At 45.6% G+C, this 26,245-nt stretch overlaps 1 protein-coding gene and 1 long non-coding RNA gene across 9 annotated transcripts in view; one reads left to right on the forward strand and one right to left on the reverse strand.

Moving 5' to 3' along the window:
* PTPRE (protein tyrosine phosphatase receptor type E) overlaps positions 1-26,245 on the forward strand; it is a 99,827-nt gene that overhangs the window by 32,504 nt on the left and 41,078 nt on the right. Inside the window, exon 1 of one of the 8 annotated variants that reach the window (XM_080596608.1) lies at positions 19,611-19,770. The exons of 5 other annotated variants lie outside the window; for them this stretch is intronic. The gene's annotated coding sequence lies outside the window, so the exon portion shown is untranslated. Of the gene's footprint in view, positions 1-19,610; positions 19,771-19,802; positions 20,128-26,245 lie in introns of those variants that run through there. 2 more of the 8 variants (XM_080596613.1, XM_080596609.1) reach the window with 2 other exon arrangements.
* Positions 17,669-19,428, reverse strand: LOC308196898. The gene is made up of 2 exons (XR_013952490.1): positions 19,184-19,428; positions 17,669-18,666 (listed from the first exon to the last, which is right to left on the reverse strand). It is a non-coding gene; the product is annotated as an uncharacterized lncRNA (long non-coding RNA).

The raw sequence follows: 26,245 nt of genomic DNA on the forward strand, positions 1-26,245 counted from the left end.
GGCGAGGCACCTCCCCGAGCAGGGGCTGCGGGCTCTGCTGCCGGGAGGAGTGCCCAGGTCAGCACGCTCTGGTCACAGCAGCCTCCTATAATATAAAACCTCTTTTGTCATTACCACTTCCGTAACAACCCTCCGGGATGTCTCTCGGGCTGCATTTTTATTTCAGAGGTGTAAAACGAGAATAGTAAAAAGAAACGAGGGTGCATAGCTGTATTGTCTTCCTTGAACTGTGACCCTTTTTGTGCGCTGCTTCGGAATTGGAAGACTTGTTTGCAGGTTCAGAGTAACAGTCCAGGCGAAAACATCATCTACCCAGAAGCAATCACCACGTTGTTTCCATCTCTTAGAGTATGCGGTCCCTACTGGCTGGTGTTTGTGGGGGAAATTTCGGCACTGTTGGGCTGCACGCTTGTGCAGGTCCTGAGAAAGCACTCATTGCAGCGGCTCTGCCCAGCCTTCTCCTGTGATGCAAAATAAGATGTATTATATGAAAGAAAACAAGTAGAACTATTACTGTTGCATTCCTTACAGGTCTGGTTAAGCCAAACCTTTCATTTTTGCTTGCTTTTAGGCTGTGGGATCAGAAAGTATTGAAACTAGGGACTATCTGCCTTCCAGATGGCAATTCACAACGATAATCTTGTGCAGTGCCCGTCTTCTCCAGAAACCCAGCCGTAATGTGCGTGTGATGCTTATTGATACGGGCAGGTACTGTAACTCGGCCTGTGCACAAAATAAAAAAATATTTCAGATACTAGAAAATTTGGGCTTTACTGCCAGGACTGGCGGTGTTTGAGCATCTGTCTGCTGTCAGTCTGGCTTGCAGGTGAGAACCTTAATTTTGAGACAAACCGAGCGCTGTGGGCTCTGCGTGCCCAAGAGCTATGCCTTCGCAGGTTTGTTTCCATGCTGGCGAATCCTTTTCCTTTAGTATTCCTTCGGTATTTTTTTTCCCGATGCCATATGTTGTACCCCGTGACTGGGAAGGTCAGATGTGTGTCTGTCTCAGCAGGTAGCACCAGCAGATTTCTTTTTTGGGTGGAAAGGGAATTTTCGTCCAGCAGATGGTCAGTTCCTGTCTTCTGTGCCTTGTGCACTGTCACCGAAATGCTTCCAGTTGGTCCAAACCAAAAAAGTGTGAAAAAGTAGGAAAAGTAAGTCTTCAAAAAAATTTTTTAGTAATTCCTTTTCTGTGTTGCTACCTAATTTAGTTAGGATCGTTAGTATAATTACAAAACCAGTTGCTGTACAAGCGCAGAGGTGTTCCCTAGTCTCCCCACTGGTGGCTTCCCCCTGGGGTGTGACACTGGGGGTGGCAGTGGGGACATGGCACGTGCGTGTCCCCTTGTCCCCTCGGTGTCCTGTGCTGGTCGCCCCAGGAAGGGCAGCAGGGCTCGGGCGCTTCTCTGCAGGAGCCCAGCCGGGCATTGTCACCCTTCTCATCGTGCTGCCAGGGCAGGATTTGCAGTACTAAAGCACACCCCAAAAAACCTAAATACACACTTTCAGCCGACTTCAACCAAACTGATTTGACCTCTTTTTTTTTTTTCTTTTCTTTGAAGTATAAGCAGTAAAGGGAAGCGAAGCAGGTTTCTTTGTTGGTTTTTATTTTCAGTCTCTGCTGAGCCCCATCGTGTTTGCATCCAAAGGGTATTTGCTTTAACAGCCTGCTCTGCTGTCGTGTGACAGATTGATGCAAGGACACGTTGCTGCACGGATCTGCACGTGCAGCACAGTTCATTAGGAATATATAATCAGATTTAAAGTCATTAGGTATTCTCTAAATCACTCCGCTGGTGTCATACAGCTTCTCTTTATTATGAAAGGAAGAGAACAAACTGAAAACACAGCTTGTTGGGGGCTTTTTGTTGTTTTCATTTACTATTATTATTATTATTATTATTATTTTGACTTATGTGCCATACTTAGAAATTTAAAAGTTTGGTGTCAGAAAATATTGGAGAAGTTATCTCTGTAATTTTCCCTGCTTTAATAAAATGCTGCCTATTGAGAAGGTATGGCCCTGGGATGTAAATTAGTTTGAGGGGCATTTTGCCCTCAGAAGGGGACTTTATGGGGAAATAAGGTTTCCTTCATGCAGGGAATCGCTGCCAGGAGCTGTTGCAGAATCATTCTCTGCTGTCCCCCCTGAGAGCAGAGCCCTCCCTCCTGGAACAGCCGCTTCAGGAAACCACAGGCCTCGCATTCGGGGCAGTGAGTGGAGCCCGGGGCCTTGGCATGTCACAGAGGGGGCACGGTGGTGGCACCCGCAGCAACCTGCCCTTTGCTGCCTGTGCCTCACGTTCCCATTTAAGAGCGTATAAACCTGGCAGTAAATCAGACTGCGGACTGCTCCTCTTCCGCAGCGTGCTTCAAGAGCACCAGCCCCTGCGTTTCAGAAGTGAAGACAAATGCAGCAGACTAAACTTCGCTGGAATAAACTGAAAAACGTCCTCAAGTACGTATTTCAGCATATCCAGGGTGCACAGAGCAATAGCAAGTGATGCAACCCCTCTCTTGTAGGTAGGAAACGAAGGGATAAACGAACGTGGTTTAGCTTCATCTGTTTAGAAGTTAACGAGGATGTTCCTCTGTGTGTTAATCTGTGCTGCAAGGCAGAGGAATCGTTTCCTCTGCCGCCCAGCTCGTCGCTCCTTCCAGCACTGTGATGGCCCCACGGGGGCACCGCCTTCGCTCCTGCCCCGCGGTGGGTGCCGTCGCCGGGGGTGCTGCACCTTGCGAGCCGTCAGGTTGTGCGCTGGCCAAGGGGAGCCGCGGGACCTGGAGCAGCTATACTGGAAAATCTCCATGGCAACCCAGGAAAATAAGGACCCCTTCTGGGAAAATGAGAGATCTCGAATTCTCTTGCAGCCAAGAAGTATTATTAGTGTCTGGCTGTAGTGCTGTCACATTCTTCTTTCAAAGTTTCTCGTTGCTGAAAACAAATCGCGATGGGTATTTTTCTAATGCTTTTGTAAAGGCCCTTGTAGTTCAGCACTGTTGGCTCAATAAAAATAAAAGGGAATAAACCCAAAGTATAGAAGAAATGCAGCATTAATTACATTTATAAAGTGTAAGTTGTGTGTGTATATCCCCATTTGAGTGTTTGTACGTATGTGTAAAAACAAACAAACCAACCACCAGAACACTTTGATTTTGTAAGGGAAGCTTAAGTTACATTTTTTTGTTCTTATTTAAAGCCGTTGGAGGACGTATCCATGCATCAGTCATTCTCTTAACTGCAAAACATCTTCTTAATAGCGAGCTCCTCTGCTGCTCCTCAGTGCATCAGTTCACTCTAGTTCTTTATATGCAAAACCTGCAGAATTAGTATTAAATTTTATCTGGAAGTTACTGAATTATTAAAAGTCTTGAACAGAACTGTGGAAAAAAATGTAAAATTGATAATTACAAAGCAGTGTGCTACTGAGTCAGAGCCTGTTTTGCATTGAATTATCATTTCACGTCCTCTTCAGCTAAGAAGCTGAACTATTTAAGAAAATACCATATGATATTACATATGGCGTTTTAATAACACCTATTTTACTCTGCTTCTGCTTAGCTGCTAAATGCTAAATGTAAAATTTCAGAGTGCCCCTGCCCCTTCTCACGAGAAGTCCAGCCAGCTTGTCAAGCTTCGCCGGTTGCTCTCATGGCACGGGTCTCGCTGCCCTGCCTGCAGTGACCCCGACCTCTATCGTAAAGTAAGACTTCAGTATTTTACCTTGGGTGGGAAATACACCCACGGGTCTCCAAATAGCAGTAGTGCTGCTCTGGGTGGCTGGAGTTGGGATTTATCCGTATTGATATTTTAAACTACTGGAGCGTTTTGGGTTAAAAGCCTAAATCCATACATTTTTGGATATTTAAAGGAAGCACAAGTTTCCTGATGAGGTTTGCCAAAGCATGGAGGTACCATGCTTTACACCTAAAATACCCCTTCACAATTCCCTTTATACCTGATTTGAAGAGCCGATGCGGTGGGTTACAGAATCACAGAATCGTCTAGGTTGGAAGAGACCTCCAAGATCACCCAGTCCAACCTCTGACCTAACACTAACAAGTCCTCCACTAAACCATATCGCTAAGTTGAACATCTAAACGTCTCTTAAAGACCTCCAGGGATGGTGACTCAACCACTTCCCTGGGCAGCCCATTCCAATGCCAAACTTAACCAAAAGTGAGTGAGTAACCAAAGAGGTTACTCACTCTTAAGACATTTGGAAGTGAATATGAACTGTTTTCAAACTGTAGGTTTGTATGCTGTGATTTTATCTATGGGAAAACTACTTTTCTCATAGAAACTTTAGAATTGGACGGAACTTGCTGAAATATTTTTAGCCTTCTACATAACTTGGGAAGTACTACTTCTGCGTAGCGTGTAAAACCAGTTCCCGAGGTTAACTAGGAATTCAAGAAGATAATGAACAAGCTTTACTTGGAAAAGACGCATTAAGGGTTTTTTGGTTGGTTGGTTGTTTTTTGTTGGTTTGTTTGTTTTTTGTAACTGCAGTTTTAGAATTAAGTTATTTTGGGGAAATACATTTTGGTCCATTACATCTGTTTTTCCTACGGTGGAACTTGAAGTTTGCAATAAAGAGCTGACCTCTACCCCTTTCCTCCCGTTATTAACATTTAAAGACTGTGATGGCTTTCCTCTGTTTGTTTATACGTGGAAAAAAGCTGACAGTTGAATAGATTAGCTCCATATGCCATTTCCTTCCTGAGAAGGTGGGATGTCCTTTCTGAATGTACGGATAGGACGAGTATGGTCTGTACATCATTTGGGTCATTCAGACCTATTATTTTGAATATTCTTGTCTCTATTGAGATATTAAAGCTAGGATTAAGTTGCCTGAATTGCAAAGTAAACACTTGCTTAAAACGCGTAGTGACAATAAATACCTGAAATTGGAGAATCAGAAGCTCTCAGGTTTAATAAACTGTGATTTGACTAAATGATCCTTGGTTTGTGGATGTCGTGCAGCTGCAGAGATCCTGCCCTGGGTGTTCCGCAAATAATACGTAAGCAAATAAAAAGCTTTGCTTTTCTGTCAAAAGCCAGTACAGCGAGCCCTAGCCAGTGTTGCCTTTTGCAGTCCATTGTGGCTCCTTGTTGTTGAGGGATAGAGAAGAATCTCTGGCACCGGTTCTAAAAGAAAGTGCCTTAATTACTGCTGTAATCTTCGCTTGTGCTGCATTTGAACGCTGAAGCTCCAAGGACACCGTACAAGTACGTTAGAGGTATGTGTTAGACTTCACTCGACTGTTTGAAGCTGTATTTTTTTCAAAGAACAGTTCCCAAGTTAACATCAAAATGGAACATTTTCAGTTCTTTTTGGACATTTCTGCGAACGCTCTGTGAATTTGCCATTAAGCCCTCATGATTATTCTAGATTACCATGTTACCAATGAGCCTAAATAAAATATGCATCTAAAACAGCCCCCAAAAAAACTTAAAGCTGATTTTAATGCTTTGGGCTTAAATTTGAAGGGCTTTGCTGGGTTTGCTTGAAGAAATTCAATAAATATGTATTGGCTGTACTAGCTTAAGTGGCTGGGAAAACTCAGCGATGTGAATGGATTGTAATCCTTTGGTTAACAAGAATGGATCAGGAAAGTATTACAGGCTTATAACGTCCATTGTCATGAGCGTGCAGTGTATTAGTCTGCCTTTCACCACGCAATGTAGTCTTTCCTTTAAATCAAGGTACCTGTTGCATAGAGGCAATGCCTATTTTGGGTATGTCTCAATGCATTCCAGCAGATAAATTAAATAGAAAAATCTCTGCAGCTGACGTTTATCAAGTTATTCGCAGTCAGAATAATACCTAAGTAATTTAAATGTGGTCACAATTAAGATAATCTCACCAGAGGGCTCCCGGCAGGCAGCCACACGTCCTCCTGCCCTGTCAGGGGATGCAGAGCCTGGATCGAAGGTGTTGTCCTCGTCGAAAAGGGGTTCCCCTGCTTGTGTCGGTGCGTCGCTTTCCAAGGGTGTGCGATGCCTCTTACGGCCAAACAAAAATGTGCTTACTTTCAGATGCACAATGTATTTCATGTTGATTAAAAGGAATGAAAGATTACAAGAGTATAAAAAGACAAGTAAAAATCCTGACAATCTTAGAAATGACTGCTCCTGCCTCTTTGACGGTTATTTACGTATAAACACGTCTTGTTTTCCAAGCAGTTTTCATTTCGGTGAAGAGCCGAGCCCTAAATCTTTGCTGCGAGATCCAGGTATGCATTTTAGAAATGACACACAAGCATTCTGCTTGCTCAGTGGTCGGAGCGAAGTTCAAGTAAGGCAGACTGTGATTCAGATCATCGGTGCTCTACATTTTGGAGCTGTCACATTTCAGATTCTGTTTAATTTCTTTGGGATTAATTTTGTCTGTGTATTTGGAATACTAATCCCTTCTTCTTCGGTCAATATCTTAGAAATATTGAAGCGATAAATTTTGCATGGAATCGTGGTTTAGCAAAGCTGAGATGCCGAGAGAGCTAAATGGAAGATTTATCGTTGTAGAAGATTCTCCCTGGATTTAGGATTAAGGAAAAAATGCGGCACAGGTGCTCATCCAGGAGAAGGATCTGAGCCGCCCTTCAGGAGGTCGCTGTGTGCATCTTGCTGCCCGGTTTTCTGAGCCAGCAGGATGTAAGTATCCAGGAAGGAAAAATAAAAGGTTGAGTGTAAACCTCTCAGATCAAAGGCCATCCGGCATCCTCTGCTCATCTCTGACGGACAAAACTTGTCTTGACTTTTCATACCGCAAACAATCAGCGTCCACCCCAGATCTCTGGGTTCTCTGGGGCTGGGAATAGGAGAAGGTGGGGAGGTAGGGGACGAGAGCTGTGACTGGCACTGCATGCTTGCTTACACCAGATTCTCATGGGAAGGTTTTTTTTTTTTTTTTTGACCTACACCTTTTTGACGCAGCCGTTAATGTAGGTGAGGACGTGCCGTGTTTAAATGTTTTTGCTGCAGATAATACTTATTTATCCCGGGAAGCTGAAGTTGTTATGACACTTCCATAATTATAACTGCAGTGGAAAGAGAGCTTATTTTCTAAATATAGTGGTGATATTTAATTTATAATTCTCTGCTCTTGTTTGGGGCAAGAAAAGCTCATTCTCGTGTTCGTGTTTCTGAAGTGGTGAATGTGACTGCTGAGTGCGTAGGCAGCGATGAAACTAATTTGGAGGCCATGCATACAGTTCTATACTTATGCTGCTCTCCTGCACTACTAAAATGCCTAAGTGAGGGTGTGAGAGCCTAGAAGAGGTGCGGGCTGCATTCAGGGGCAGCGAGGTGGCCCAAAACCTGGCCAAGCTGGGGGGGGCTCCAAGGGGGGCATGAGTGGGGCAAAGCAGGCTCGCTCTGCGGCGTGATGTCCGGCTGGGTGATGGGCCCCAGCAGGTCCCTCGGGGGTGCTTCCAGCATCTTCGTCCCCTTGACACCTGGCCGTCGCCGAGGCCGGCTTGCGGGCGGCACGGGAAGAGCGGCTGGGGGACGTGGCGGCTGTGCTGCCCTCCAGGTGGACGTGGGGCTCAGCAAGGAGAAATGCCAGGTCCTGCCCCGCAGAGCAGCCCTGTGCGCCGGTACGGGCTGGGGGAATGCCCCTGGCTGCTCACGTCTGCTTTTGTGCCCACCTTTGGGAGGTCACCCTTCGGCTGGCTGGCATCACGCCTACTTGGCTTTAGCCCCGTGTTGCGCGCTCGCATTTTAAACCCAGCTTCTTAAAACGGCAGCGGTTGCACAAATGGCTGATGCTTAAAACTTGGCCATTGTGCGTATGGAAATGAGCATCGTGCTCGTTTTGAACAAATCAAGTTGGGATCTCCAGCTTTATTTAAAACCTGCGAGCAGAACGGATGTGTGCAGCGCCCTGCGTCTGCATCAGGGCTGGAAGCAGAAGCTGTGGGGAGGAGAGAGGGAACAGATGTTGCACGGGGAGAACCGCATAAGCCCCCCAGGCCAACTCATTTTGTTCTCATTTTTGTTTAAATTTCTAGGATTGAGTGGCCCAGTAGCACTGCAGGATTGCAGTCACACACAGACAAACGTAAATGTTGCAGTTCCCATAGGGTGCTACAGGATGGCTATGCTGTCCGTGCTTAGTTTTGCTCTTCCTCTCTTTTTCATTAATCGATTTATTCTTTTCAGACAATTTGCATCTTCTGGCCCAATTTTGTCCTTTGTGGATGCATAATATAGCGGGCTGAAGTTGCAACAGGAAGCTTTAAGTAGTAAAAAGTTAGACAAAACAGAAATCAGCATTTTTGGAAGAAGGTCTAAAATAGATGAAGTCCACTCTTCTTCTGAGTACTCAGACAGCTGAAGTCTTGTAAAGGCTCTGCAGTTATCCTGCATGTTTAAGAGGAGAGAGTCTGCTTTTGTCAAAGCAGTGTAACGTGGTCCGTGCACAGCCATGAAGTCTCTGGCACTTAATGAGTTTCACAAACAAAATTTGTGGCACAAAAATGTTTTAAGCACCAGTGAGTAACCTTGGTTATTCTTCCGTAAGGTTTTCAAAGAGGATCTTGCTGCAGAAGTTGCAGTATTAATAGTTCATAATAAATACCACAGTTGACCAGAAAACCTATTTCTGTTTCAAAGGCTGCTCTTATGTGGCACCAAAGAGAGAAAAATCCTGATGCAAAAACGTAGAGGAGCCATTAGGACAAAATAAGTGATATGTCCTTGGGTGCTGGATCTAATTATACACTCTCAAAAGACGCAGCAGCTCTACCGGAGAGAGATTCCCGTATTTTGGGTAAGTGGCACACTTTTTGGAGAGGGCGGGGAAGCCACTGACCTAAATACATGTTTATCTGAGAACTTACTGCATTACAGGGAGGTTTTTAAATAAAAGCCATCTTAATCTTGGTCTTCTGCATCAGTAAGGGTTTGGAGATTTTAAAGGTTACAGGACCCAATAAATATTGCACGAGCTGTTCTTCCATTGTTGTTTACTGCACATTCTTTACAGTCCTTAATTTTCCTGCAATTTATCATCTTGAACGTTAGTATATTAGTATGTGGGTGGTAGCAATGAGGTGTAGAATAAATCGAAAGTGCACTGTGTAAGACTGAATATCACACCTGACTTTCACTGCTTTTTTTCAGTGGATATTTCAGAGAACGTTTTCTGGCTGTAACAGTTCAAATGTCTTTAAGGCTCCAAGGCACTAGGTAGAGATGCATATTGCTATTTTTTTTGCTCCTGATGAGGTGCTATCAATGATTTTTTTATGCTGCGAACAGTGAGTTTTTTTTGCAGTGTTCTCACGTTTGTAAGTCGCATCCCTAGCCCGCTAAGGAGGCTGCAGATGTACGTCCTGGCACACATCGCAGAGCGAATACCTGAGAGATTCTGGGAGGGGACGTAAGGGAGATGGGCTGAGTTTCGCTCATACTCTGTCTTATCTGGAAAAAAATATGTATTTTGCCCGGACTGTTATCTTTACACTGCAGAGCAATACTGCGAGCACGTAACAGTGTGCTGGGCTGTACAAAAGCAGTCCCACCTCCTGAACTTCTTTAAACTCCCTGAAAAACATATGTGCTCAGAAAGGCGTGTGCTCTCAGGAGAAGCACCCGCAGCTCAGCATTTGGTTTGGAGCCGTGGGGATAACGCAGTTTGGTTTTCCTCCAGTTTAACCCGTGGGGTGCTGCCTGCCAGGCTCCGTTACCTGCCGTTCCCTGCCGGCCTCTCCAGCTGCTGCCTTGCGGTTTTTCTCTGCAGTGCTTTGGGGAAGTCGCGGCAACCAAGGGGTAGCAGGGGCTGGAAAGGAGGCAGAAGAGAGCGATCGGTGTGTCTGCAAATGCCTCGCTCCTTTTGCAAAGCTGCACTACAAAGAATTGCCGTGTCGGCTGTGGAACTTGTTCCTGGGTGACTCCAGCCACGGCGTCCCCGGCCCACCAGCCCCAAGTGTCCTGGGAAAGCAGGAAAAGGCTCCTGGGTGTTTTACCTCCTTCTTTTAAGGACGGATGAGAGAGTCCAGGTTTAAAGAGCTTTAAATGAATGCACTGAGGGGTGCCAGGCTTCCAGCGTGAGGAAACGAACTGGCAGACTTGCAAGTACGCGTGCGCTCTCAGCTCTACCCAGCTTCTGGAGCTCACCTGGCGGCTCCTTCCCTGAGCGTGCAGAACCCTTGGTTGTACAGCACAGGGCTGCACGATGCTGAGCATAAAATACATGTGCACGCAAACACTTTGTGAAATAATAATTTCAGCGAATTGTACTGCCTGTGAAGAGTTTTTCAGACACCAAGGAAGAAGCTGAGATATCATAGAAACAGGATAACTTTTTTCTTTTTTTCCTTTAAGACTGAACTGAGTAGAAAGGAGCAGGGGAGTGGCCAATGCAGAAACGTTGTCGCAAGGCATCCTGCCATTCTGCAGGTAATGAAGAAGAGATGTGTATTTGGGGACATACATTTTGTCATGTCACCTAAAGGAGAAAAAGCAAAAACAATGCAGTCAGGAGCCCTTATTTAAGGCAAGCTTTCTTGGCTTGCATAATAAATCACAAACTTGAGGTTGTACACTAGTGCGGGCACTGAGAGCTGCTCGCAGGTACCAGGAGTCACAACCCTATATAGCACAATATATAGCTTGTGTTTTACCGCTCAGCTTCGTTCCTGGTTAATTACTGACTAGTAATCAGTAATTAACTTAAGTCTTACTTAAGTCTTAATTCTTGCAGTTAAGAGGCTAAGGCTGCTGTAATTGGTACGTGGGATGCTCAGATGCTGCTGCTGCGTTTTCGGGTAGAAAAAGTTGGTGATGTACAGGGAGCTGATAAGTGCTTTGGGTCCGGTGACGACCCGCCAGCACGTGTTGTTTGCTGCAAGCAGGGGCTAACCAGAAGCCACGGTTTGAGGATGAGCGTCCATCTGGCTTGGCAAGAGCAGAAGGTGAGTGTCAGCCTTCTGGGCTGCTCATGGCGGCGTGGTGCTCTGTGCATGGTGTCTGCGAGGGCAGAGGGGGCTGAGCAAGGACCTGCTGTCATGGGAAGCTGGAAGCTGGTGGAGTCCCTGGTGAAGCAGGGACCGGCAGCACCCAGCGCTGCTCGGGGAAACCGAGTGTTGGTGCTCACCCCGTGCCGCAGGCTGCCAGCAGCTGGCTGCGGGGAGCTCTTCGTCTTCTTGCAAGTTCATCAGGCAAGCGTAAGCCCAGATGGAAATTGTCCCTGTTTTGGGAGTGAATTATCGATGTTCAGAAGAGGTTAAGAAACGAAAAGTTTAATAATGTTCCAGTAATGAAATTTACGTTTTCATTCAGAAGAAAAAATTAGATCCAGCTGACATTAGACAGAAAAAGTTAAGAGAGAATTATCTGTGGGGCTCTTGACGCCTGAAGGCTGCAGTCTTAAGCTTTCTGCCTGAAATGAGGAGCTTTGCAGGCAGATTTATTACAAAAGAGAAATGGACTTATTTTTGCATTTGTCAGTGTAATTTAACACACAAATGAGAATGTAAGTAATTTTTTGACTTAACAAAGTTTAAAGTATCCAGTTTTCTTACGTGAGATACTGGTTGTCTGGGTGCCACTGATGGGCAGGACATTGTTACGCATGGACTTGCAGCATCGGGGGTAGCCCATCATTCCTAGCCAACCTAAAAATATGTTTTTAAAGCTGGTTAAAGTGCTGTAAGCTTATGTCTGTTGGGCAGATAGGTCTTACTAGCCAGTGTGCCATAGGTCTGGCTTGCACAAAAGGAACGGTCTGTAGCAGGTTTTCTGATTCCCTAGGAAGACAGGTTTGGGTCGGTATTTATCATTTTGATAGCACCTCAAATATGCCTAAGGACTCAGTGTAAAATGTGGTTTTGGATAACATTTCACTGTTTTGATGCTGTGTTTCTTTTAGTGACGACAAGTAGAATAACCTCACAGCGTTTGTTCTGAAGATAAATTCACTTTTTCCACCAGCCTAGTCTTTGGACAGGACTGCTTTACCTCTGTCCAGGGCAGATGTGAAAAAGCAGCTTCCTCATCAGGGTTCTGTATGTGGAAGTTGAGGGGTTTGGGTCAGTGTGCTGCTGTCAGACGGCTCAAGGCAGCTCCTGGGAGCCATACGAACCCTGGGTGCCTGTCCTTCTCTCCGTACCAACAGCAAGTAGAGAGTGTTGTGGGTTTTCCTTAGAGAAAAAAGGCAACCTTGCAGTGTGTTAGCAGCTTCTGAACAGTACCATACCGTCTGCTGGTTGGCCAAAGGAGCAGCGTGGTCAGCAGCAAACGAGACCAAAAACAGTTCAGCAACCTTCACTTTTGTTTTGAGGTACTTCCTTCACTGGAGTAGCAAAAATATGTGAAACTGTAAGGAGTGTTTGTCAGAAGAGTGTTGCTTCATCAGGCTGGAGATACAGAGAGTGCAACTTACGTGCGGTTGGGTAAGTGGATGAGGGAGAGGAAGAGGAGCCGGGCGGTAGCACGGGCGCATGGAGGCCGAGGGCTCCCGGCCCCAAGCAGGTAACGCAGGGGGGAGCAGGGGGCACAGTTCCAGCAGGGATTTCTTTGTATGTTAAACCTTGTGATGATCTTTTAACCTGTTCCTCGGACTGTTTCGCATTCCTCCTTATATATTGGAAGTTTTACTATTCTTACTGTATTTCTGTGTAGATTAGGTATGTATACAGTCCGAAGTGTTGCCCAAATACCAATAAAGAGGGAGAGGGTGAACTGGCTTGGGTTGGGTTGGGTTGGGTTGGTTTGGTTTGTCCCACACGTAAGTTCTTACCATTTGATTGGAGCGTCTTCAAGCTATGCTCTGTCTGATTTCTCATGGGAACAGGCATTAACTGGGAAGGCGAGCAGGCTGGGGTGGCCTGAGAGCTGGCCGTGCTGTTTGTGCCCACCCCAGAGATCCCCCAGTTCCCCATAATGGTAATCGCGGAGGAAAGTTACCGCTTCCAGCCCCAATTTGAAGTGCCCATTAGTTTTTTACAGCATGTCAGGAGCCTGGCTTTACAGTACAAGTGTCATTGCCTCCAGGAACGGACCTGAATCCATCCGTTTGTAGGGCTGTAAAGCTGAGACAAGGACGATGAAGGGGAGGTGAGGAAGGCACGTGTGAAGGACACCTCTGGCAATGCAGCTGCTGGCGGTTCAGGCAGCTCGGTGCCTGTTGTCAGCGTAGCCACCAGAGATCGTTGTCTTCCTTGGTGGGTTCTACCTCAAGTCTCCGTGTCTCTGATTTCAGAACCACCGTTATCTGAAATGGTCTTCGTTTGCCATGGAATACCTAGCATCATTTCAAAGCGTATGCTAATTTACAGCTTAAAAAATGAGCTTAACTATGCACACAGTGGTCCTTCGAATAATGCCTTTAACTTTGTAAAGATTTTTCCTTTTTTCTAAGCCTAATGTAAAGATTTTTTTTAAAGCTTACTGTATATATTGTGCAGTTTATGCTGAAGAGTGCCTAATCAGTGCAGTAGGTTTCTAGGCCCCAAATCTTCACCTTCTCCCAGGTGTCTATTTCTTGGCCCCACTGCACGTTTCTCCTCTCGGGCACAGAGAGAGGGAAAGCAGCACGCTGTGCGTGTGCCGAGTGCTGTGCGGGGGGAGCGGGGTTACAACACTGCCTCCGACGGGTTGCACAACGCCACCCTGCCAGCTTCTGCTCGGGGGGACCTTCATGGGGAGCCTCGTAATATGTACGTCTGGGGGTCGGCTGTGCTGTCCCAGTGACTTTTATAGACATGTCGAGCTGTATTCCGGGGCCAGCCACAGAAACAGAAGCGTTTTTTGCCTCGGGTACTCATTCCTCCTTATTCTGACATCAATTCAAAAAGAAAAAATAAATAGATTTTCATTTAGGAAGCTTGCTGCCAATGTGCAAGACTACCTGTTCTGAGTCACCTGCACAAACCGGGAAATGTCCTTGATTATTTGCAGTGCTGTGGCGTGTCTCTGCAGGGCCACGTGTGAGAGGTGAAGCTTTGCAGCTCTGCCCTAGCTCAGCTGTTTGCTGGGGGGTTACCGGCAGCACCCTGACTGCTCCTCAACTACTGCTTCTGCAGAGATTGGCTGTTGGGTTTTTGTTTGTTTTGCTTATGGTTTTTTTCTTTGAAGTGATCGATAGAAGCTTAAAAGATATAACAGGACATTAAAAAAAAAAAGGCAGAATTTTGAGTGCAGTGATTCATGTTAATATAAACAGCTGCAGACTATGTGCAGAGATTTTGAAGCACTTTGCTGGAATGTGTTTTGTTTTCTTGTTGTTGTCTTAATGGGTCTGCTTTTTTCTTTCCCGTAAAAAGCAAGTTTAAAGGAAATAAAAGTGTAAAGGCCGTTTTTTGTCTGATGCTATTCATGGCTGTGATCCCAAAAAGCCAGCCATAAGCTCTAGTAACCGGGCGCCCGTGGGGCTTGGTGAGGTGGCCGGTGCAGGACGTGTTTGCAGGCGCTGAGCCCGGCTGGGGTCTGAGTGCTGGCACAGCACGTCTGTCTGTCTGTCTGTCTGTCTGCCGCCGTCATTGCTGCACCTCAGGCCGTGCTGCTTCCTTATATCTTGTTTATGCACATTTCAGCAGTCTGGTGCCGATCGGAGCTGAAGTGCTGGAAAGTTTGCTGCATTCCCACGGAGCCTGTTTCAGTGGCGGATCGCCCTCGCAGCCCGGCATCGGTGTTTGTGATGGGAAGCTGCTGCACAGCACCGGTGTCACCGGGCTGCACGCTGCTGTCACTTGTCACTTGGCCTGGTGGCTTTTCCAGCCTGCATCAGCGCTTTTCCTCTCAGGGTTAACTTTTTATTTCTTGTTCCTCTTTTATGATACTATTGCTTTTTTTTTTTTTTTTTTTTTTTCAAACTTGAGCAAAGGGAAATCTCCTCCCTGCCCCTTCCTGCCCAAGAAAGCCTAATCTGCCCTGAAATACATGCCTGCATCCTGGGGTGCAGCACAGGCTGCTGGCCTGGGTTTTACATTCCCAATAGCTCAGAGGCTTTCTAGCTTAATCTTAATAGTAAATGCATGGCTTCTGTTTATTTTTGGAGACTCTAGGCCGTAAAGAACTTTCTGTTTATTTTTTGGAGACTCCAGGCTGTAAAGAACTTCAGCATCCCTAGATATTTGCATTGGTAATGATCTTTTTTTTTGAGAGAAATGGCCTATTGGTAGGCGTAGCACTTAATAATGCATGAGAAAATCAGATGCGTTTCGTGTCCTAAAGCCTGATTTTGAATTAAAGCTGCTGCTTTTTGTCATATATTTACTTTACGTAGCTAAATTTATCTGCTAACTTAGGGACTGTTGCAGGAGAAGAGAAATACGGCCCCCTGCCACCAGCTGCTGCAGTACATGTGCAGTAGCAGGCCCGGCTATCGCTGCGGCTTTCGGTGCCGGGGAGCTGCAGGACCCTGGAGCTGCCGTCTGTCCCCGCTGCAGCTGTGTCTCTGCAATAAATACCCGAGGAGCAGGTTTTGGTGCATGCCCAGCCAGCCCCTACGTGCACAAGCAGCTGTTACCCCGAGTGAATGCCGGCGTGTTTCGCAGAGCGCTGCCTCGCCGTGCGGAGCCATCTCAGAGCAGGTGCCACAAGGATTTATCCGGGGCATGAGTTCAACATCTGGCTTGACCCGCTTCCTTGGTTTTGTAATGGTCTCTTACGCATTTTGTTTGCCAGAGAGCGTTGCTGGTCAGCGGGAACGATTTTGTGCTGGGGCACAGGCTCCACAAGCAGCTGCGGGCAGCTGCGGGGTCGAGTCCTGCAAGTGCAGTCCCTGGCCGTGTTGTGCTAGTCTGGGTAGCAGGAACTCCTGTTGCCGCAGCTTTAATCCCCCCCAAACCATTGTTCTTGCTGCTCCCATGTCTTTGGGAAGGTTCTGGCTAGCGCTGCTGCCAGTGTGTGGGTTTCCAGTCCTTTCCCAGCCCTGCGGGGGTTCCCAGTTACTGGGATGCCAGACTGGGTGCAGGGGTGCCTGCATCCTTCCTGCATTTCCAGGTCTGCACTCGCCAGATTGTAGAGTTATCACATTTTAATGGGACTTCAGAACAGGGTTGAATACGGTTATAGAAAGGTCTCTGCATGCAAAGAAAGTTGTCAGAGCCTGGGAGGCTCGTTTTAACCCGAGCAGTTAGCAGTGTGATTTGTGGTGGTGCTGGCATATTTAAGCCACAAAGCTGCTACCTAACTTTTTGTGTAACATCTTCTTGATGTGCTATGTGCGAGCTCTCAAATATCCAGACGTCATGTTCTCCTTTTCTGGTTTGTCTGAATACGTAGACAGCCCATACATTGTGCTTTTGTTATTCCCTTCCTCCCCTCCTTCCCTCCCAAATGAAATACTTTGCCACTGAAACACAAGCATTTAATCTGGCCATTGTGTGGCATATAATTCTCCTGTATGTATTTTCCATCGTATGTAATTAGCTTTAGTTCTCAAGAACCGATTTTAAATATTCATATAGATCTATTACAAGGGAGCATCTGTATGATGATATGTTTTCTGCATCTGAAAAATAAAAGGACCACTGGGATGGAACAAAAGGCAACTTCTCAAGTTAATTGTAAAATTTTATTGGTGTTTCACTCTGCTGCTCTAGGGTTTCTTCTGTGAATCAGTTGCAGACTGCCTAATTTATGGATGAACTCTGTCTGAAAGGCGTCGCAAATTGATTTGCTGACAACGCACGGGGAAAGGTGACCCTAATTTGTTACTTCAATCTCCTGTACAAGCCTATTGGGGGAAAAAAAAAAAAAGTGATACTGGAACTTGCAAAAATGTAAATGCAAATTGTTGTGCTCATTGCCAAGGTTCTGCGTGTGTGTTCGGTAAAGTGTAATGAATGTAGGGTGTGGGCAGCAATTGCTTAGTATTATTGAAGATATTAATGAGACTTTAAAATGAGTCAAGATGTTTGTCCTTCAGTGTTAGTTCCTATAAGATTTTAGACGGAAGCCCTGTAACTTCTTCGATGGCCCACATTAATTGTTTGCTTGGTATCCTGAAAAGCCAGACTATCTGCTGAATAAAGCTCTTTTCCTTCTCCATGTTTCTGTCTTCATGAACTTACTGCTTTGGTGAGCTCATAGGTGAAATAGTAAATAATTCAAAATACAGCCTTGCTGCAGAGATCTTTATTTAACTAAAATTAGACCAAGAAGGACAGATAATGAATATTTATGCAGCAGGAGACACGTTTGGATATGAAATAGGGCTGTAAAATGGCTGTGGCGTAGACCTAATGGTAGACATCTGCTTATAAAATAACTCAATGTTTTTCCTTCCTTTTTCACCATAATAACTACTTGTGCTTTCATCTCAACTCAGAATTTCGTGGCTCGATCCTGCCCTGGGTTGGGGGCCAGCCCGTAACACCAGCTCTGCTGTGAGCATCACCTGGGGGTCCGCAGCTGGGCTGAGGCTGTGTGCCCATGGCACTGGTGACCGAAAAACACAGGTTTTGTGCCTGGTGAGGTGGGCCATGTGCTGTGCAGTGCCAGAGCAGCTGGAGCCGTGTTATTTCTGCCTTTTGCTTCAGTGGCAGTGGGGAGTATGGGCTTCTCATGCCGCTGCAGCCTGTGCTATTGACATGGGTTATAGCTGCTCCTCGCCACAGCTGTACCCAGGCTTTTCACGTTATAACTCATTATCTGGAGATAATTTCTTCTGTGCTGAGCATCTGTCACAAAACTTGAACTAGTCTCATAGGATTTGACCTCTGATGGAGAATTTCTAGTGGTTCCTGGTAGCAAAGGGATCAATGGGGTGAGCTGAGGTTGAAAGTAATAACTCAGCAATTTATAAACCTCCTCTGCTAAAAATAAGCTGAGGCCTTTCCTCCTACACCCTTTGAGTAGGTTTGCTCCTCTTTGTGTGCTCCAAAAGCTGAGGTTATTCAAATGTTCACCAAAATGCTGATATAATACTCTCTCGCACAAGGGACTGGGGGAAAAGGGAGGCCTGGCTCTGCAGCGATCATAAGCTTTTCTGCATATCAAATTGTGGGACCAGCTCAGGATGTTGATAACGCGATGTGAGGTGCTCTGTTAACTGTTTGCTAAATTCTGCCCCGAGCAGCAGCAGTACTTGCTCTCTGTAATGCTTTTCTCTACAAGCTCAGGGTAGATTTTATTTGTCAGGCACACAGACCTGCGCTGCAGAAACCACTACCTCAACCAGGCACGTCACCGAAAGGAAATGGGGAAAGTGGTCAGGAAACAAGGGAATCAGTTCAAGAGGTAGAAGCAAGAAAACTGCAAAAAGCTGGAAATGGTTTGTTCTTTCTGAAAAAAAATGGGATATCGTGGAGTTTCACCATACAGAATTACCTGGCAAGCCTGCAGGAGCACTGCAGATGTAAACACCGCAGCCATCCAGCTCTCTTAGCTCAGGAAATATGTCTCCAGCGGCCTTTGCGCTTCTCCTGGGAGCAGGCTCGAGGCTGCGTGTGGAGTCACCGGCCGGCGGCTGGGTGAGGGGCAGGTGGACATGGTGATGGCATCGAGGGTCTGGTGTTGTGGGTTCAGTCTCTGCCTCCTCCCTGCTGGCTGAAGCTGTAGCATGGTGGACGCTTGGGTTGGCTCAGATCTGGTGTTTGGGGTCCAGATTACCCCTGTAATGAGCGTCTCTCTGCTGAACTGTGCTTGCAGTTAGAGGGAAGGACTGTGAATTCCAGCTAAGCTGGGAGGAAGAGCACCTGTCCCTGTGACTGAAAAGAGAAGAACCAACTTCTTGTGAAGTTTTTGCCTTCTGACAAGACTTCTGTTTTTGCAGAGCTGAATTTGTTCCCCTCCTTTACCAGCCGTACCCTAACGAGATGACTGGGATCGATTTGCCTTAGGTGTCGCTGAACGAAGCGGTTGGGGGTTCGACATGTGAATAGATAGGTGAAAGAAGGTCTGCAAGAGCATCTCCCCGGGCAGGGGTGCTCAGCGCTGCTCGTCAGGCTCCTGCCTTGCCTGGGGACGAGCGGGGCCCAGGCCACTCGGGCCACCCAGCACCGGTGCCATATCGTGGCCGCTCGTGCGGCCTGTGGCGGGGCCAGGACAAACGGTGATCTGAGGGGCTCGGTGTCTCCAACCCAGACCAAGCAGCCCCACGGGGGCCGTGTCTGGGAGGTGTCGGGGGCCAGCAGGCACTGCTCAGCCTGGCAGAGGACTTTGTACGGGCCCACTTTGGGAAGGAGGTGAGGGGGAGCTGGAGGTTTCACAGGCCGGTCAGCTTACCTTCATTTCCAGGACAAACACCAAAACAATTAAATATCAGTGGTCCCCAGGAAGCAGTTGGAAAGATGTGTAAGAGATGACGTGGCATGCCCTGTCATATCAGGCGTGTTCCTGTGGCGGTGTGACATGCCCCGTGTGGAGCAGCCAGAGATGCTGCCGTGAGGTTCTGACCCCATCTCAGAGGATGCTGTCTGAGAAGCAAGTCGGGGAAAGATGGATGCGATGAAACCCAGGCCTTCAGAGCAGCGATTAATTGGAAAAACCCTGCCCTGAGGAGTGCAGGTGTGTGGCCTTCACAGTCCCTTGTGTGGTGTTATGTATTGTGTCTGTTAACGGCTTGGCTTGCATGGGAAGTGTTATATTAATGGCATTCAAAGCAGCCTTGAGTAATTAGGGAACCATTGTGGAGAGGACAGCATGCAGATGCAGGGCAGGTGCAGAAGCCAGAAGCAGGAGCAACGAGCGGCGCAGCACGAGCTCCACGGCAGAACCTCGGAGGGCCCGGGCCGATCCATCCCGTGCCGCGGTGCGTGCAGTGCTCCAACCTCTGAGGCCGTGAACAGATCGAGCCCTTCGGATTTGGACTGGTGAGGCCTCCCCAGTGCCCTGCGAGCACCTGGGGGATGATCTGGGCTGGGAGAGGTCAGAGCGACGAGAATCACCGGGATTTAGAAGTGGCTGGTTCAAAGAGGCTGAAGGAATTGTTGTTAATTAGCTTACTAAAGAGATGATCAAAGGGACCTGGGCATCTGCAAGCATAGGAAGCTCAAGTGGGAGTGATGGGATGGCTCCACACAGGGTGGGGGGAGCATCCAGAAAGCAAAACAAGAAAACCCAGACAAGTGGAGGACTGGGACGCATTGCTGAGGGGTGCTGAAAAGCATCGCTGGAGATTCAGAAGCACGCTTCAGGCAGACGTCACAAGTGGTGTAGGTCTGGCTGAGGTGATCTGCCAAAAGAGGGCCCTTCTTGCTCAGCTGTGTTATTCAGTGCTTTTACAGCTATCACGGTTATATTTAGAGTCTTGCAGTTGTGCAAGAACCTATATAAAAATGATTCATTTCATTAATTACATTGAAACCATGCGGCTTTACACTTAGCCTCAGATTTGAGTTATTTTAACTTATTCCTTTGTGATTAAAACCTCAGTTTGTGGGTGTTAATGGGTGTGAATCTTTTTTAAAAACGTTATTTGGGGATTTTTAGTTAACATATGTGTGAGGTTTGTTTTTTTTGTTTTTGTTTTTACAATGGAAGGAACTCCAGGAATTTTATTTGAAGTTTTCAGGACTATTTAAACAGTTTTCTGTACACAAGGTATGAAAGTTTTGAGATGGTGTCCTTGCTCATTGCACTTGGAACAACAGACATACGGTGTAATTTTTAGGTAGTCCTTTGTGGAGCCAGGGGTTGGGCAAAGTGATCCTTGTGGGTCCCTTCCAGCCCTGGATATTTTGTGGTTCTCTAGCTCCTGGTTGTAGCAGTCCAGATTTGAGAGAAAGACATGCTTAATAATACTCATCACAGCTAAAAGAAAAAGCGTTGCACCTACAAGTATTTCTGTTAGTCATTGGACTAGGTGATCTTGGAGGTCTCTTCCAACCTAAATCATTCTGTGATCATATGGCAAACTATTTTATTAACTATAATTTGCTTGCTGACTTCATCCTGATTAATTATACTTCATTAAGCGTGGACCTGCTTACCTTAGCCCAATCTCAACTCAGTGCTAGCTGATGGAGATTGAGCATCCCCACTTCAGAAAAGCACCTGCTGAGAGTTACTGAAAGAGCTGATCAGACAACTGCAAAAGCAGTGAGAAGAGCTCTTTAAAGTGTTTGCAGATAAATGTACCTCTGTGAGAAAGAAAATGCAGTAATTGTCCTAAGCTTTGTTTACTTCAACACGGAAGCATAGCTTTGAATTTGAAAACAATTTTAATTTCTCTGAAGTTGTCCTTCCTTCACTGTTATTGTCGGCTTGATCTAGTGTACTGTTTTCTTGATTTGGGATTTCTGTGATGTGGAAACTGACTGTTCTAAGTCTCACCTGTGTAATTTTAAATATGGTATCCCTAAAGCCTTCACAGCCTTTTTATTGCTTCATTGAGAGCCACTCAGCACAGCCTGAAAAAGAAGTGTCCCTTCAGATAAGGCATACATTACCTGAATATGGAGAGTTTTCCAAAAATTAAGGCTACAGCCAAAGTTCAATATGTTCCTGGTTTGAAACACTTCTAAAGCAATTATCTTTTTGCTATGATTTATGGCACATCTCCATAATTGCTTTGATTCTAATCCCGGTAAGTAGCAGTGCCAAAAAGTCAAGAAAATAAAATTTAAAAAAAAAGGGGGAAAAAAAACCTGTAATACTCCATACAACTGCCTCGTGTTCCTTGATGTATTTGTAAAGTCTGTTTGATTGAAAAATTTCTCGCCATTTTTAATGCGGCAAGTGTCACTTTTTAATGGTGGCATGTCAACCCCACTGCAAACACTGTCATTTAATCCTTTGCGGAGCAGACCTGCTAATGCAGTGCTTAATCTGCTAGTGACAACCGGTGATTTATATTCACTGGAGAGCTCAGCATTACTAATTGAAATGGATTTGAACTACTGTTAGCCATGGTAGGGTTGGAGACATGCTCGTGATGTTGAGAAAGATAGGTAGGACCAGCTAAATATGGTCAGTGGAATTAAAAAAATAAATAAAAAATTAAATAATAAAAAAAAATATTTTGGTCTGTAATAAGATGTTTTCCAAAAAGTTATGTTTAAAGATACAGATAACATGTTTTCCCTATGAATTCTTGTTAAGCTGTGTATAGTCCATGAATGTGTGTGCCTGCAGATAGCGTGATTACCTACCAAACTAGCCTTTGGCGGAGCAGAAATTTACATTTCTCAGCTGTCTGCTGTGAATTTTTGCCAGGCACAAACTCTGTGCTACATATGCTGACCTTCCCTTGTCTGAAAGTGAAAACAAACGTAATAGTTTGTCTGTGTGAATTAGGGACGAAGTGACTAAGTGAGTAAGACAGTCTATCAAGCTTCATTATTCTAAATGAAAATTCATTTTATTCGGTTAATTGGTACTTTGCCTCACTCAATCTCTTACGTGTAAATGGTTATTCTAATTTGTAGTCTTTAATCTGATTATTTCCATCTCTTTTAAAAGCCCTTTATTGCACGTAGTCTATACACATCAGGAATTATTATTGTCAGATACAATTTTGTGAGCAGTTCTATTAAATTATACAGGATTTTAAATGTTAAGTATTTATCCCTTACATTCTTTTGCTATTCCTGAAGAGGCCAGTAGCAAAACATGTATTTATATGTCCAAAAAAAATGGCAGTGAGTGTGCTGTAGGCAGTCCCATTTGAAAATGAATAGGTTTTTCTGGTGGTATCGCAGTGTTTTTATAACACCTCTAAGAAATGGCTGTGCAGCAGGCTGTGCAGCTGATTTTTTAGGAATATCTCCTTCGTAGAGTGATCCCTGGCAGAGTTTCTTGTTGCTGCTGGCTGAGCTGCACGGGATGCACATGCACGAAGGCACTCCACTGCGCGCGATGTGGAAATCGCTCATCGGCTCGTCTGGCACCTTGAAAAATGAACTCAGTCACAAAGAGCGGAGGTTGGAAAGACAAATTCAAGTCATTCTGAGTAGCTCAGGATACTAATTTTAGTTTCTTACTGCAGTCTTTCATTGTGTTTTTGGCTTCCAGGTGTCATTACAGAAGGAGATAGGACTCTGCTCCATCAGCTCACGCAGAGTTTGCCAGGCTCATCCATACTGCTGCATTGCCCAGATGAGGACCTTTGTGTGTATGATAGATAGATAGTGTATAGGTGTATATATGTATATATTTATATTTTCATATATCTAAAGGCATTTATCTTTTTTCTTTTTTCCCAGTGCACACTGCAGGAGGGCAGCTTGATCAGTTGTTGGAAGTCAAACATGCCTTTCAGTTTTGAGCTAACCTTTAGCTCAAATGCAGACAAAAACTATCACAAGTTCTTTCCTTTTCCTCTGGATTTTAGGATATCTTAATTCTCTGAGCAATACTGAATTACAGGAATTTAAAAAAAAAAAGATACTTAAGGTATTTATTTTTTCTAAAATTCATAATTTTTAAAGCAGATCAAAACATTCAGCTTTTATCAAACTTCTTGAAATTTTCATTTAGGGCTTCCCACTATCCTATTTCCATGTATTCATTTGGAACTCTATTTTTGGTATTATTAAATCCTGAGTTATGGGTTATGAAGTAAGTTCTGTATTCTGTACTCGCAATACCCTGACATTAAGCAAGCGCTTCATTTATTCTGCACTAATTTCTCAAGCAGGATTCCCAGAGTTTCATAAACAGGCATCCCTGCTGGACAGGTGCGCTTCTTTTCCAAGTCATTTTGGAAAACCACGATCAAATGAGTGGTTTTCTTTGAAGTGCTGTAGTAGTCGTGCTTTCTTACCCACCTTATGACAAAATGGTGCAAGAAAAGTCCTAACCGAAAGCAAAGTCTGGCAATCTGCACTGAAGTGAAATTGTAACCAGGCGCTGTCCCAGCGGGGGGGTTATGTCCTCCTGGAGTGGTGTGTTGTGGGACAGACACCTGGTGGGGATAACAGCAGGCTTCGTGGGAGAGGAAGGAGCTGTGGTCAGCCCAACCACGAACACGAGCTGCTGGGCATGCAGGGGGTCCCCTGGTGGGCACCAGGTCTCGGTGGGCGCACCCCAAGGAGGATGCAGGGAACGGGTGTCCAATGAAACTGCTGTGAAGCAGCTCATGCATCGGGTTCCTTGAAGGGGATGGCATGGGTGTAGCAGTACCACGCAGCAAGACGCAGATTTTATTATCGTAATTTCTTAAAGCCCAGGTTTTATTCTTAAACTGTCAGGCCTGAGGAGGATTCCCTTGTGTGACCAAGACAGAAATTAAATGTGTCCTAGTGCAGTAATCCCCGACAGCAGTGCCGTTTTCTCACTTTCGGGGGCTGAGCCATCCACTGTGCCATGTGGCATCCACTGGGCCACCCAAGGACCAGTGGCAGTGACAAATGCTGGGCAGGGGCTTTGCATCTTCCTGGGATTTCTACGCCAGGATTGCATTTGGATGGTGAGTGCTGGGCCTCCTGGGCAGGATTGGAGCTCGCTACGCAGTTTCACAGTGACTTTTTTTGGTCAGGTTCTCTGCTGGACACGGAAGCATTTTTCTATAACAATGCAGACTTTTAAAGCTGTGATTGTAGCAGCAGTCTCTAACAGGTTTCAACATTTTAGGGCATTAGTTAATCAGGAATAGCTAATAACCTGTACTACAAAAAATGGGATTCTGGGGAGTTAAAGCTGAAGTGCCTCAGCTAGTTACCCACAAATATCCATGAAATAGGGACTGGATGTCGTGGGATACGAGCAGGCAAAAATGCACGACGTGCTCTTGCAGTTCCCAAAGCAGCTGCTGTGGCTTTTTGCAGGCAGGCAGCAGTGGTCTTGCAGAAGGAAGGTGGCCTGGAGCCCTGTGAAAGCTGTGTAATAACGACAGCGTGCACCTCACACCCTGCTTTCTTCCTTTCTGATTTTATCAGCAAGAGGCTTCTCTAGTGTACACGGTTGTCCTTTCCTGGTCAGTGGTGCCTTTCTGCCTGCCTGCTCTTTCTGGAGATGAGTTGTTCTATTTTTTATTTATTTTTTCATCAGACTATCGTGACACTGCACCTCCTGGAGAAGGGAAAGCATTGCTCTGTCTACAGGGGTTGGGTTTTTTGGTTTCAGAAAATTCTGTAGCTGAGGTCCTGTAGTAATTGCATGCCTTTCAGCATATGAAGCAGATAAATATACATACGTGGTAAAATTTACAGTATATTAATGTATTTTATGCAACTTGCTTACTCCCTATTCACCCCCGTCTGAAGACAAGTACTCAGTGCTTTGCAAAACTAGATCGTACTGAGCTCAGTCTCTTGCATCTGCCCCCAGAATTTGCCAAAATTTTTCATCCATCCTTTAGCAAGCAAGAATACGAAGCACTTAATCATGGCTTCAGACAAAAATGAGATCCCAAAATTTGCATAAACCTTGTAGTTGCATTTGTTTCTGATAAATATGGGGGCATCGAATGTGTAATCAAGCTACACTTTATCACATTCAAGAGAACAGATACGAGATGCCTGGCGCAGTCTGTCTGTCTGCAAAACCCTCACAGCAGCAAGTTTGTGAGGCACTTCGCTCCTTGCACTTTTCAGCCTTTTGGACATGGCTTGCTTCCAAAATTGCGCTGACTTCCACTGGGGGTATTCATTCTGCTGAACTGAACAATTCCTGGTGACTTCCAGGCTTTTAGGGCAGGTGATTGTCTCACATCTGTGGATACAACCTCTTCACCCTCCGACGTCTGAATATTAACTTCTTACTTGACTCTTACAGTGGATAGAGAAGACAGAAAAAAATACATTTGTTTAGCTCACTCCCAGTAGCCTAGCATAAAACTTCACGTAGTCAATAGCGGTATGGTTGCTCTGGTGACTGCCATAAAAAGCTCTCAGTGGCTCTGATTTCATCCAGTTAGACCTGGCTGAAGCAGCACCTCGCACCTGGCGAGTTTCAGAGCAGGAGGATGGATCCCTCGGCTCGGCTGGGTCGGAGCTGGCAGACCAGGTCTGGTGCAGCAGTCCCGCTGAAGCAGTTGGCAATTAGCTGTTGTGCATAATTAGTTACCTAATCCCATGAATGGCCAGTTCAGGATTAACCTGGCTGTTTGCTGAGCCTGGTAGTGTAAGATGTCTGGTCTGCTTACATTATAAACTGTAGCAGGGGGAACGGATAGAGTAAACCTGTCAAGTAGGAAGCTGGACTGAAAAGGGGAATTTAAGAAAATAAGGTTTGATGCTAATGCTTTTAATTATTCTTTCTTTGTTCATTCTTATAAAGAAAAAAAATCAGCTAGATCCATTAAGCTTCCAAAGTATAGGAATGGAAGCAAGAATAAAGAAATTCTATTGAGTGTGTGGTCCCATGTAAGAAAGCTTTGTGTGTGCTTTTTGCTAAAAATATACA

This window comes from Anser brachyrhynchus, assembly GCF_964034855.1.
Source record: "Anser brachyrhynchus genome assembly, chromosome: 6".
Classification (NCBI taxonomy): Eukaryota; Metazoa; Chordata; class Aves; order Anseriformes; family Anatidae; genus Anser; species Anser brachyrhynchus.